The sequence below is a fragment of the Suricata suricatta genome, chromosome 9 (assembly GCF_006229205.1).
Source record: "Suricata suricatta isolate VVHF042 chromosome 9, meerkat_22Aug2017_6uvM2_HiC, whole genome shotgun sequence".
In the NCBI taxonomy this organism is placed as follows: domain Eukaryota; kingdom Metazoa; phylum Chordata; class Mammalia; order Carnivora; family Herpestidae; genus Suricata; species Suricata suricatta.
Genome location: NC_043708.1, coordinates 13,215,364 through 13,227,480, shown reverse-complemented (window position 1 = coordinate 13,227,480; position 12,117 = coordinate 13,215,364). Strand labels below are relative to the sequence as shown.

General features: G+C 42.2%; 1 pseudogene; it reads right to left on the bottom strand.

Annotated features, from left to right (window-relative positions):
- Nucleotides 1-11,327: 11,327 nt before the first annotated feature.
- LOC115301602 lies at nt 11,328-11,481 on the bottom strand (annotated as a pseudogene).
- Nucleotides 11,482-12,117: the final 636 nt, after the last annotated feature.

Genomic DNA, 12,117 nt, shown 5'->3' with positions numbered 1-12,117 from the left:
GTCATGAGAAATATTTGAGGGGGTAGGATGTGATGTAATCAGCTCTACTTTTGAGGAGGGAAATTCCAACAGCAATGTGAAGGATGGATTAGGCCTTTCATGCACGTTAGTTTGCAACATCTACCTTTTCCCTTTTAACCAGTACAAAGATCATGTGTATTAGAGTGGGTTTCTTGGTGTCTTGTTCCTTAGTAGGTAATAAAAGTTAATTTAATTCAACTTCAGTTGAGTCAAAGAGTTCTGAGAAATTGAATGACAACCCTTCGAAAATCTGGCTTTCTTTTGAAGGGAATTAGAAGTTCTAGGAGAAGGTTAAGTAGAGGGAAACTTTGGGGAGAAGAAAAATAGTTGGTGCTACAGCCACCACCAAGCAAGTCAGCCTTTGCTCTTGGCGTGCAAGTTTCTCCCCCTGCCACGGATCACTCGGAGGTATGTGCTTTACTATGGGCTAATGCACGCATTAGAACATTTACACTTAAAAATAATAGAAATGGATTTTTCCTAGGACATTTTTTTAGATTTCTGAAAAAAATGCAGCTATCACTGTATTTAAAACAAGTTGTTATGGCTGTATGCTTGAATGTACCTCTGAGCTCTTCCTCATTTCACAGTTTTAACTGGGACTGTGGTTTACTCAGAGCTGACATATACTTTGAGCAAAAATCTGTATAACAGATCTCTCAGTGGAGGCTGGAAAAAAAAAAAAGATTTCACTTCAGGACTCCATGTATAAGGTGTTTGAATGCGTGTTGTCTCTCCCATTTCTCGCTTTCTGAAACCCGCTTACCACCTGCCACCTTTTTGCCTTTGCTTCTCTGAATATCCATCCATCTGTCCATTCACTCACTGTTCATTTAACAATACTGCCTGGCAGGTGCCGCACTGGGGACAGAGCTAGGAAAAGTCCAAGACTTGCCATCCAGACCTCTGCGGTCCACATGGGAAGCTGAGGTGATAGAGGCTGGAGAAGGCTCCAGAAGCTCAGAGGAGCCACGTCTAACAGACACTGCAGCATTGGGGAGCAATTCTCCAGAGGCACTAGTGTTGAGCTGCGTCTTCAGGATGCATAGATGCTGGTGACATCGAGCAGCCGAGGGAATTCTGGGCAGAGTCAAAGGGTGCATGTTCCCTAGCCCCTTTCAAACTCTTTTCCTGACATCTATTTTCTTTAACATTTTAAAAAGTAATCATCCAAAGTGGATAAAGACGGAGGGGGAAGCAGTAGAAACACGCAGAAGAAAAATGTTTTGAAAAGCCTTTATCAAATGTCAAAAGAATACGTAACTCTCTGTGCATTTATAAAGAATGTCAGCCTACAGAAGGTTGGGCTGTATCTTTCCACAGCATGAGTAATGCCTAGACTGGCCGTGAGGTTTGATTTCTTGAGCCAGAAATTTAGTGCTGTGTGCTCAGTAGATTACCTGCCTCTACCAGCACACGCTGTTTGCTCTTCGTGTTGTATGAATGCATGAGTTATCACTTAAGGTATTGATAACGTGCAGTCTTGAAAGGTCATGGGCAGTGAAGACCTAAGGAAAATCACAAGGGAGATGGGAAGGCAAGAGATAAGTAAAGGGCATTACATTGCCAGGGCATAATTCAACAAAATATATACAACTCTCTTAAGGGCATTAGAAAGATTGGTTGGGTCTGGGGAAGTGTAGAGGAGTGTGAGGGAAGGTAGACGAGGTTTTTGTAAACTGTCTGGGCGTTTAGTGTTAGTCCCAGGACTGATTACTGAGGAACCTGTGTCTGAGGCTCTCGGACCTGATGATACACCTATGCAGCACTTTGGGGGTGACCAAGCATCAATTTGCACATGGGAGGCAAACTTGCTATTTTAAAATCTCTCTGAAATACAGCACTTGTGAGGTTTTCTTCCCTTTACAGAAACACCAGCTAATGTGCATAGATAATTATTTTTAAATCCTTAAAAAAAACTGTTGTGATGCTTTTCACCATCAGCCTTACTAAAAGATTCATAGCCCGTGTTGATTTTTCTTCCCCGAAAGATGTCTCAATTTTCAATAAGCCTGTAGACCTCTCCCTTTTCATATACACTTCTCCTTGCTTTCTCTGCTATCTCTGGCCTGCAGTCAGTTCATTTTCCAAACGTGTTTGCTTTTCTCTTTTAATTGTAATGACAATATCTGGTTCAAGGTATTTTATGGCTCATTTGCTCTGTGAGGCTGGGTTGAGACATTCAGGGAGAAACGGGTAACACACGACATCCCTAAGTATGGATGGACTTGAACCTGCCCATGATGATGAACTCACACGGCCAAAGTTTCTGTTGCAGCCAGGGAGAAAAGCAGAGGAATTCGGGCATCTTCCTAGAGCAGCCGCAATGAAAGCACAAAGACAGAACGTCTGTCTTCAACACATTCTTACCTCCCTGCTTGGAGCCACTCTGTCTCTCTAGGCTGGGCATCTTTGTTCCCAACCAACTAATCATTTCAGGGCATTAATTTTTTTTCTTTACATGTCAGGTTGGAAAGCAATTTTTTGATAGGCTGTTAATAAAACAAACGAATAAATAAACCAGCATAATAATTTTAAAAAAGGAAACAACCACCACAAAAAAAAGTTTCCTAAAGGTATTTGCAACGTGATTCATTTGTTCCCCAAACACACAGCTGCTAAGTGCCTACAGTGCGCTAGACACGGTGCTAACGAATGGAGATAAAACAATGAATATTCAGAATGCAGTATGTTAAATGCTATGATGGACGTACACAGTTAAGTGCTGTGAGAGCTCAAAAAATCCAGCACCATGGGCCGACCTGCGCTGTTTTATCTCACATCCTTCTGATGACAATCTTAGGTGGTAGATACTATCATTACTCCCATAATACAGATGAGGAAATGGAGGTCAAGAAGCATAAATTAGCCAGGGTCATGTGGTTAGTACATGGCAGAACATGAATGTGACTGACTCCAAACCCATGTAGTCAAGTTTTAGCCAGGCTGCTTTCCAGAAGACACACTCGGACTCAGGTTAGTAAAGAAAGGAAGGAAGCGCGCTCCAGGGAGAGGGAACAACGTGTTCAAAGTTTGCACACAAGAGAGTCGTGCCATGTTCTGGGAACCCCATCTGTATCGTTACGGCTGAGAATGAGCTAACTCAAAGAACAGTGAGCCAAGGGCAAACCCAGGGAATCCCAACATTTTAGGGGAAAGTGGGGAGAGATCTGAGATGGAATCTGAGCAGGAGCAGGCCTTAAGAAAGGGATGCCAACGAATGAGAAACCTTGAAGCCGGAAGGCGAGACTCAGAGGAAGGAAGAATGAGAGCCCCAGGGAATGAAGGGTGTGATTACAGGCACGCGATCCCCAGGGCTGGGAGAGATGTTTTGAAGTAGAGGCTTCCTTAAATACATAAATGAAGACATAGGTCACCGCCTATTTCCTCCCACATTGCCTAGGGACCAGGACAGGTGATGGCTGGACGGACAGATGAAATCACAAAATTTTAGAGACCGACAGCAAGACGATTTAATTTCACCATCTAATTTTCCACAAGAAGGAACGGAGACTCAGAACTCGACAGTGATTTTTCCTGACATCGCATAGCTAATTAGGGGTAGAGCTGTGATTAGAATTCAGATCATCTGACTCTCAAAAGGCAAGATTTCAGACATGCATTCTATGCAAAGGACGTGAACAGACAATCCACAAACGGCCAACAAACATGAAAAAACTTGTTTAGCTTCCTTCGTAATCCAAGAATCCTCCATAGCACAGGGAGACAGACACATGCATGTAGTGCTGGTAGAGATCTAAATTGTCATCATCTCTTTTGGGGAGATATTTTGGCAATATGGAACTGTAGAGATCAAGAATATCAGCTTTGAAACCAGACAGACAAATCTGGGCCCAAATGCAGGGTATACCAATTGCTGTCATGTATTAACCATTTTCTGGGCACAAGCCTCAGTTTTATCTGAAAAAAAATGTGGATATTAATAGTTATTAGCTCGAGGTACCTGGGTGGCTCAGTTGGTTAAGCGTCTGTCTGACTCTCGATCTCAGCTCAGGTCATTGTTGGGGCCCAGTAGGCAAAAATAACCCTCAAACAATATTTGGCCTCCTGGGCCGCACATGTGGCTTCTGTTCATTCTATGATTTTCTCATTGCTTTGTAAAGAGACATATACTTTTAGGCTTTGAATCAACTTAGTTCAGTCAGTGGCTCCAGCCCTCCCCTTGCTTTGTTTTCTAGCTCTTTGTTTGGTATAGGGAGTTAACCCAAACTTCTGCCATAAAATTTGCATATTAAAGAATAAGCCCATGCATCACTGATGAAGGGCCTTAAGGAATGTAAATCTCTCCTTATAGAATTCTTCAGGCTCCCTTGTAGCCAGACTATTATTGGGGAATCCCTCCCTTGTAATGACTTGATTGTTTCCTTTTATTTACTACTGTCCTGATAAAAATGACCTTTTCCGGAGCATGTCTTTACTTCAAAAATCTTGAACTATGTAACCATTAAAGAAATGATGTAATCACCCATGGTATATAAGACCCTGGCCATCTTAATAAAGTGTGGCTTTACCAACCACCATCCACATTGTCTGTCTCGTCTGTCTTGTCTGTCTTGTTCGTCTTGTCCATCTTCTTTCTTGGAGATATTTTTGCCGACACCAACCCCCTACTCGGGACCTTTCGACTGTGGTGCATGGGTTGGTTCCCCGCAGGTCATGATGTCACAGTTCATAGGATTGAGCCCCATGTCAGGCTCTGTGCTTGCAGCGCAGAGCCTGCTTGGGATTCTCTCCCTCCCTCTTTCTCAGCCCGTCCTCCCTTAAAATAAATAAGTAAACATTAAAAAAAAATAGTACTTATCTCATAAATTCATTGGGAGGATTAAATTAGATTACGCTCATTCTAGCACAGTGCCTAGCATACAGTCTAATAAATGGTATCATCGTGATCATTATGTACAAAGAGTCTAACAAGTATTCCCTTTTCTTAGACCGGCAATTTCATGTCTAAGAATTTATCTTACAAAAGCAATCAGAACCGGGCACAAAGATTTATGTACATGAAGATTCATCACAACATTATTTGTAATTATGAAAAATTGGAAACACACGTATCCAACAATAGAGTGGGTAAATTAATGATGGTTCATCAGGTTGATGGAATACTATGTGGCCATTAAATATCACGCTGCAAAAGAACACTTAATCATCAGAGAAAACATCCATGTTAAGTTACAGAAACAGGTTACGCAACAACATATAAGCATAATGCCAATTTTGCCACAAACCTGGATTACATGTATGTATTCTGTACATATAGGAAATACTGGATGGCAACTTGGTGAGAAAAGAATGCACTCCTGACATAAATCCACGCCAATCATACAAGTGTGTTCTGGGTGCGGCCTCTGTCCCCTGGACCGAGGGAAATTCGATTTGGTAGATTTCAGTGTCAACTCTGTAACAAGACTCTGATCAAAGAAAGCATGAAAAGAAGTTCCTTTCTTTTCTGAGACGACCAAAACTACATAAATATTTGAGTTTAACGAGCCATCCTCAACCTTCCAGATATGAAAAGACTTGGAAGGAAATGATATTTTACAGTCATAAACTTATCTCAGCATGCTGGGATTTCCACATTTAACTTCTATTAATGCTTTTCAATGCCAGCATGAAAACATATACCTTAGACAATCTTCCTCAGTGGTATTTCTTACAGGGAGCTGATTAGACTAAATAAAATACAGCAGTAAACTAAATAGGCAAACCCTCTGCTGACGCACAATGAAAAAGAATGTTCGAATTGGTTTGTTTACTGTTTTCTTCTATCAATATATCTTAGGAAACCTACCAAGGAATTATAGTACGAATGAGAAAAATAAAGAACTCTGAGGAATGAGTGATCATTTTTCCTGCATATTTGATTCCAAATAGTTCACTTTAATAGACGTTGAAAGGACCGTTACTATGCACTCTTAGCTGTAAATCACCTAATCCATGCTTTCTAGTCATCTGTTATTTGTGTAAGGTTCGGAACATATGCACCAAATAGGTCCTACAAATACAAAGGGTCCATCGTTAATGGTTTTGTGTTTTCATTTACAACATAATTAAGTTATAAATGTTCTCTTAATCGTGTGCTTTTTGGCAAGTCCATCAAATCCTGAGTATCTTTTTCTGTAAATAGTTGTAGGATTGAACAGAATGATTTCTAAGATTTCTTCTAGCTCTGAAATAATACAGCAAGCTATGGTGCAAGAGCGTGAGCGCAACATAAAAATTGGACTTTTCTTGGAAAAGAAGTTGGTCTTAGAAAGAATCCATGCTAAATCTGTTGGAATTATAAAATGCCTATGTTAATATTTTTCATGTTAAAGAGACAGATGGCTGAGTATCATATTAATTCAAATTCTGATGAGCAGAAGAATAGCGTAGATTAGTTATGACCAAGATGAAAAATTTTCAAATGATAAATATGGTAAGAAATTATTCAAACTTGATACACTTTGTAGACAGTTTGTGCAAATGCATTTATATTCTGGTTGTGGTCTATTTTTTGAAAGAACATTTTCTGGTTTCAATGTACACTTTTACGTAAGGTCTCATCTAAGTATCGCGACAATTTAATGAGCATAAGTCCGATGGAGATTATATTGTCTTTACAAAGATCAGATGCAAAATGATGTTCTCCAACTACTGTAGTTACTGGAGTAACAGAGTGAGGACTGGAAACTAGGTATTCAACTCCAAACTTCACCCTCTTTTTGTTCCAACACATTGTTTCCCAATGCCACCTGGCTCATTTCAACGCGACTTTTTAAGACACATTTAGGGGCACCTACCTGGCTCAGCCTTTAGGCGTCTGACTTTGTCTCAGGTCATGGTCTCGCAGTTTGTGAGTTTGAGCCCCGTGTCGGGCTCTGTGCTGTCAGCTCAGAGCCTGGAGCCTGTTTCGGATTCTGTGTCTCCCTCTCTCTGTTCCTCCCCTGCTCGCGCTCTGTCTCTCTCTCTCTCAAAAATAAGTAAAGATTAAAAAAATTTTTTCTTAAAGATACACTTGAAGGTGGCTTTTAGGCACAGAAAGGATTACTCAGTGGTTATATTTGTTTCTGTAATTAATATGTGACTAAATGAAGTTTTAAATTTAAAAACTTATAAATTTAAAAATCCTTTACTATTTAAAGCAGAGGTTGGCAAAACCTGCAGCCTGCGGGCCAAGTGTGTTTTTGTAAGTAAAGTTTTACTGGAACACAGACACACGTGTCATTTACATATTGTATATAGTTCCTTCCATGTCACCAGATCAGTTACAGAGCTGCAGCAGGGACCAGAGGACCCGCAAAGCCTGAGATTTTTACCACTGGCCCTTTGCAGAAAGTTTGCCAATTGCTCTTGGATTTAACTTACAAATCTTATATTTAACACTCTTCAGGAAGCTTTAATAGATTCAGTTAAAACATCTTTGAGCATTTTAGACTACCTATATATACGTGCATTGGATTTCCTCTTTTTTTTAATGTTTTTTTTTTTTTTTTTCATTTTGAGAGACAGAGACAGCACAAGGAGGGGAGGGTCAGAGGGAAGGGGAGACACAGAATCCAAAGCAGGCTCCAGGCTCTGAGCTAGCTGTCAGCACAGAGCCTGACACGGGGCCCGAACCCACGAACCGGGAGATCATGACCTGAACCGAAGCCAGATGCTTAACCAACTGAGCCACTCAGTCGGCCCTGTATTTCCTCTTAATGTAACTCAGGTGTCTATCTTAACAAACAAAAAACTTCCCAAGAGTTTGCATTATTCTTGTAAACCTAATAATCTATGTAGAATCTTATAACTCTAGCTCTACTTATATAGCATAACTATCACTATGACCTTGTAACTGTGTTGAGTCTTCAGCTCTCTTCAATGTTCCAATATTTTGAATAAGTGTGGGAAGATTTCAATTTAGAAATCAGAAGCCAAAAGCAATTATACTTTTTGTTTAGGGTCACAAGACTGACCTGTTTAACTGCAAGGCTAAATTCTCTTGAACAAAAATGAACAGATTTCTTCTTGACTAAAAATAAAATGTTACTGGCTGGATCCTCGTAAATGTATGGTAAATCATCTCAGAGTTAGGATATGTCTGGCTGCTCATTAAAGAAACAATTACATCATCCCAAACAGTTTTCGGGGCTCCCTCCGCAGTGATGGATGTTGCAGAATGATCGGTGATAGCACTGCGGACACTGATCGGACTCTTCTTGGGAACAGTGATGAGACTTGCTGAGCCCATTTAGAAGCCATGACAAGGACCCCATAAATTACAGGTAGGGGTGACCACACAGTCTAGAGTGGTTTGCTACAGCTGCCATAACAAAATTACACAAACTGGGTGCCTTGAATGAAAGAAAGGAATGGTCTCACATTTCTGGAGGCTAGAAGTCCAACATCATGTTGCTGGTAGGCAAGGTTGGTTCCTTCTTTGGGTGATGGAAGGGTCTGTCCCAGGCCTCTCCTGTAGCCCCGGGTGGTTGCTGGCAATCTCTGGCATTCTTTGGCTTGTAGAAGCACAATCCTGATCTCTGCCTACAGCTTCACCTGACGTTCTTCCCATGTGTCTCTGTCCAAATCTCCCCTTTTTATAAGGATAACTGTCATATTGGATTAGTGACCACTCTAATGACTTCATGTTAATGAATTGTATCTGCAATAACTCTATTTCCAAATAAGGTCAGATTCCGAGGTATGAGGGGACTTTGACATATGAATTTGGCGGGAACACAATTCAACTCATAACAGACTGGAAAGCTTAAAACACTCTTTCCAGAACTCTCTTGACATTGGGATGATGGATATAATGTAGGTTCCTCACTCACATAGAATTTGAAAGGCAAAAATGAAGTGGAGGGCCTACTTCTGCTGTTTCTTCTGGAAAGCATGGTCATGAAGGCATTTCATTTTTCTCCAAGAATTTTCAGAGGACTCCTCTGGTCTGGGGATAGTCATTCCAGGGGAGGATTCTTGACTGTGGTAGCTCTCCAAATGTGGTAGTCTTTCAGACCATGGTCATGAACTACACGGTTCTGAAGGAAGCAACCTGCACTGTGTTTGAGTGTTCGATCCATTTACCAAGTAAGGCTTAGGGCTGTCAGCTTTGAGTGGAAATGAGAGTGAGATCTCGAGCTTATCCAATGCAAGCAGTTCTGCGCTTGGGCTCTTATGATCCAGAACATCTAATGTGCAAAGCATTTGTGACAGGTAAGGGCATGGTGAGCCCTAGTAGGAGATTTGCAGCAGAGGATTTTAATAAAGACACATCCTCTTTGGCAAGAAACTTTTTTTTTCTTTAAACAGCTCCCAGCTTGCTGATGGAAAATCAAGTGATCCTGTGACCAGTCTTCCCATCAGGAATGGGGTGCTGCATGGAAGTAGCGTATTCTATAGCATACTGGGCCTTGGCAGGTTGTGATGGTCCAAGGTGCACGTGCAGATGATTCCCATTCTCCTAGCGCCTACCCCTGTTATGTGTCTCTTTCGATACACATGCCTACCCTCAGGGGGAGTTCCCTCTGACACAATTTTTTTTTAAGGGAAGGAGATAAAGAAAATTGAGGCTGGTTCCTGGAAGGTTCTGCATAATATGCAAGCCCCATTGATAGCGGATTTCTCCAGTACTACGGATTCACTAGAAGGTGGGGGGTAGCAATTTTCCCAATGGTTAGAACTCTAAATGATTCATCTAGTTGTTCAATTTGTATGGAAAGAGAGGTATCAAAAGTATGGGTCCATATGACCAGACATGTAGGGACTTAGAAAAAGGAACAGTGATTGGTTTCATGGTGGTATGGGGAATAGGTACGTGCATAGACCTCCTCCAAACCAGGGTGTGATGCGTCCCATAGATTTGTTCACAAAAGAGCGGCACTGCATCAGGGGTTCTAAACAATAAAGTGGACAAGATGCCTTATTCGATGGATGTGAGTCAGCTGCTTTCCTCAACCACCCCAGAATGCCCACAAAGCACCCACGGTAGCAGAGATGGGGATTATACCTGCACTCAGTCACGTGGAACTTCCTGTATCAAGGCAGATCCAGATGCTTCCCACTACCGAGGGCCATCTTGCGAACGGCGCACTAACACCGAAACCCTGGTGGCGTATCATACCATCTGGTGGCAGGGTTTGTGTCATTGAGCTCTTTCATCATAGAAGGGGCAATGTAGTATTTAGATTTGGGTTTGCCTTTTCTGCCTGCCATCTTCCACCACGAATACCATGTATAGATTCACCAAATGTATTATTTGTTCTCATGACATTCCACACCATGTTATTTCTGACCAAGAAACTAATTTCATAGCCAGATTTTTAAAAAGCAGGTGGCTGACCTCCATGGGACTCACTGATCTTACTATGTGCCCATCTCGCAGATGCCCCACGGGAGGAGGAATGGTCCTCTGGAGACAGATGAGCCGCATCTTGCAAGGTACTTTCCTTCAGGATGTGGTATATGTTCCAAACCAGCTGCTTTTCTGGGGTGTTGTTTCTCCCATCTGTAGTGCTTACATATCTGGAAACCAAGGGACAGAAATGGGAAAGGCACCTCTGATTATCAAGCCCGGTGGTCTATACAAATACAAATGTTTATTTACATGCCTGTGACTTTGAGTTGTTGTCTCGAGATTCGTGGACTCTTCCATTCAGAGAACACGTGGTCCCACTGGACTGTGCGTTAAGCCTTTCACTTTGTCACTGGGTTCCTCATGATCACTGGGTTGCTGACAATCAAGGAATATAAAGGTTGCTGCTGAACAGCGAGAGCCAATAGATTCTCTGGAGTACCTCCTGGTACTCCCACATCCAGTGGCAAAAGTTAGAGAAGACGTCAGCAAATCTAGAACCTTAGACACCTTCGGGATGAAAGATTAGGTCCTGCCACCAGGCCAAGAAGTCTGGCCCACCGAGCAAACCTGCTGGGAGCAAAGATCGCAGGCAATGAGTTGTAGAGGAAGGAAGTTATAAATATCAATTATGGACTTGTGACCATTAACAAAAATGAGGACTGCCATTTTTTTCCCTTGCTGGTTATGTGCCACTTACATATATCAGCCATGTCCTTTTTTATTCCCTCCTCTTTGCCTTTCATGTGTGTGCGTGTTTTGGGATTTTTGGGGTTAGTTGCAGTTGTTTCCAATCAAAAGGTCTCACATTTTTATCACTGAACTGACCTACTGGTGCAGAAGCATAATGACACAGAAAAGCCATTTCCCTGACAAAACAGATCTCCTGGTCAGGCAATAGGGAAGTGATGGAAGAGGAGCACATGAGTTTCAGGCGGCACAAACGTGCCATCTCATGTGCGACCCCTCACAGACCCGACTTCGTTCTTCTCCAATGCTGCCTCCTGAAATTGTACCTGATTTCATTACCAGTTTTCATCCAAATCACCTGGGGAATGGGACGATTCTGCTTTTGTTTCTTGGCCAGGAATCACCTGATCCTGAGTCTTGTGAGAAGACATGGTGAGGAGCAGTCAGCAGCACATACCACGTTGGCAGAGAAGAGGAAAGAGATTGCCTTTAACGTTTAATGAGGAGTTTTGCAGGGCATGATTCATTTTACAACCCAGCCCATAGGTTGCGGTACATCAAGACTGGACTGTGACGGCACTAGAGGGAAAATGAACATGACCCAGAGATGGATGCAGAGAAGTGTTGCTGTACTTTTGGGGAGAAGACAAGTGTATTTCTATGTTAGGGAAGACCTGATATTACTGCTATCATTTGGAAGCTTACATTGGGAAGAATCCATATGGACATTTAACCACCAAAGGGGTGGCCCATAGTGGACAAGACGAATTAGAGTAGTCATTCCATCCTCTTTATCTATTCCTTCCTTTACTGCAGAGATGGGAATGCATAGACTCCTACTTCAGACTTCCTTGAAGCAAAATTCTCACCATGTGTTTGTCTGATTCCAGGTTCGATTCTGGGTTCCACTCTTTCTACTGGCAAGTATGGCCAAAGAGCCATCGAGTGCTTCTTCCACAGGGTTCACGCAGGTGTCGTGTGGCCTCTGGCCTCACGGATGTCAAAGAAGGGCATCTGTTTTGCTGGCGCTGGTTCCAGGAGGCACCATGGCTCTGAAGCCACCAGCC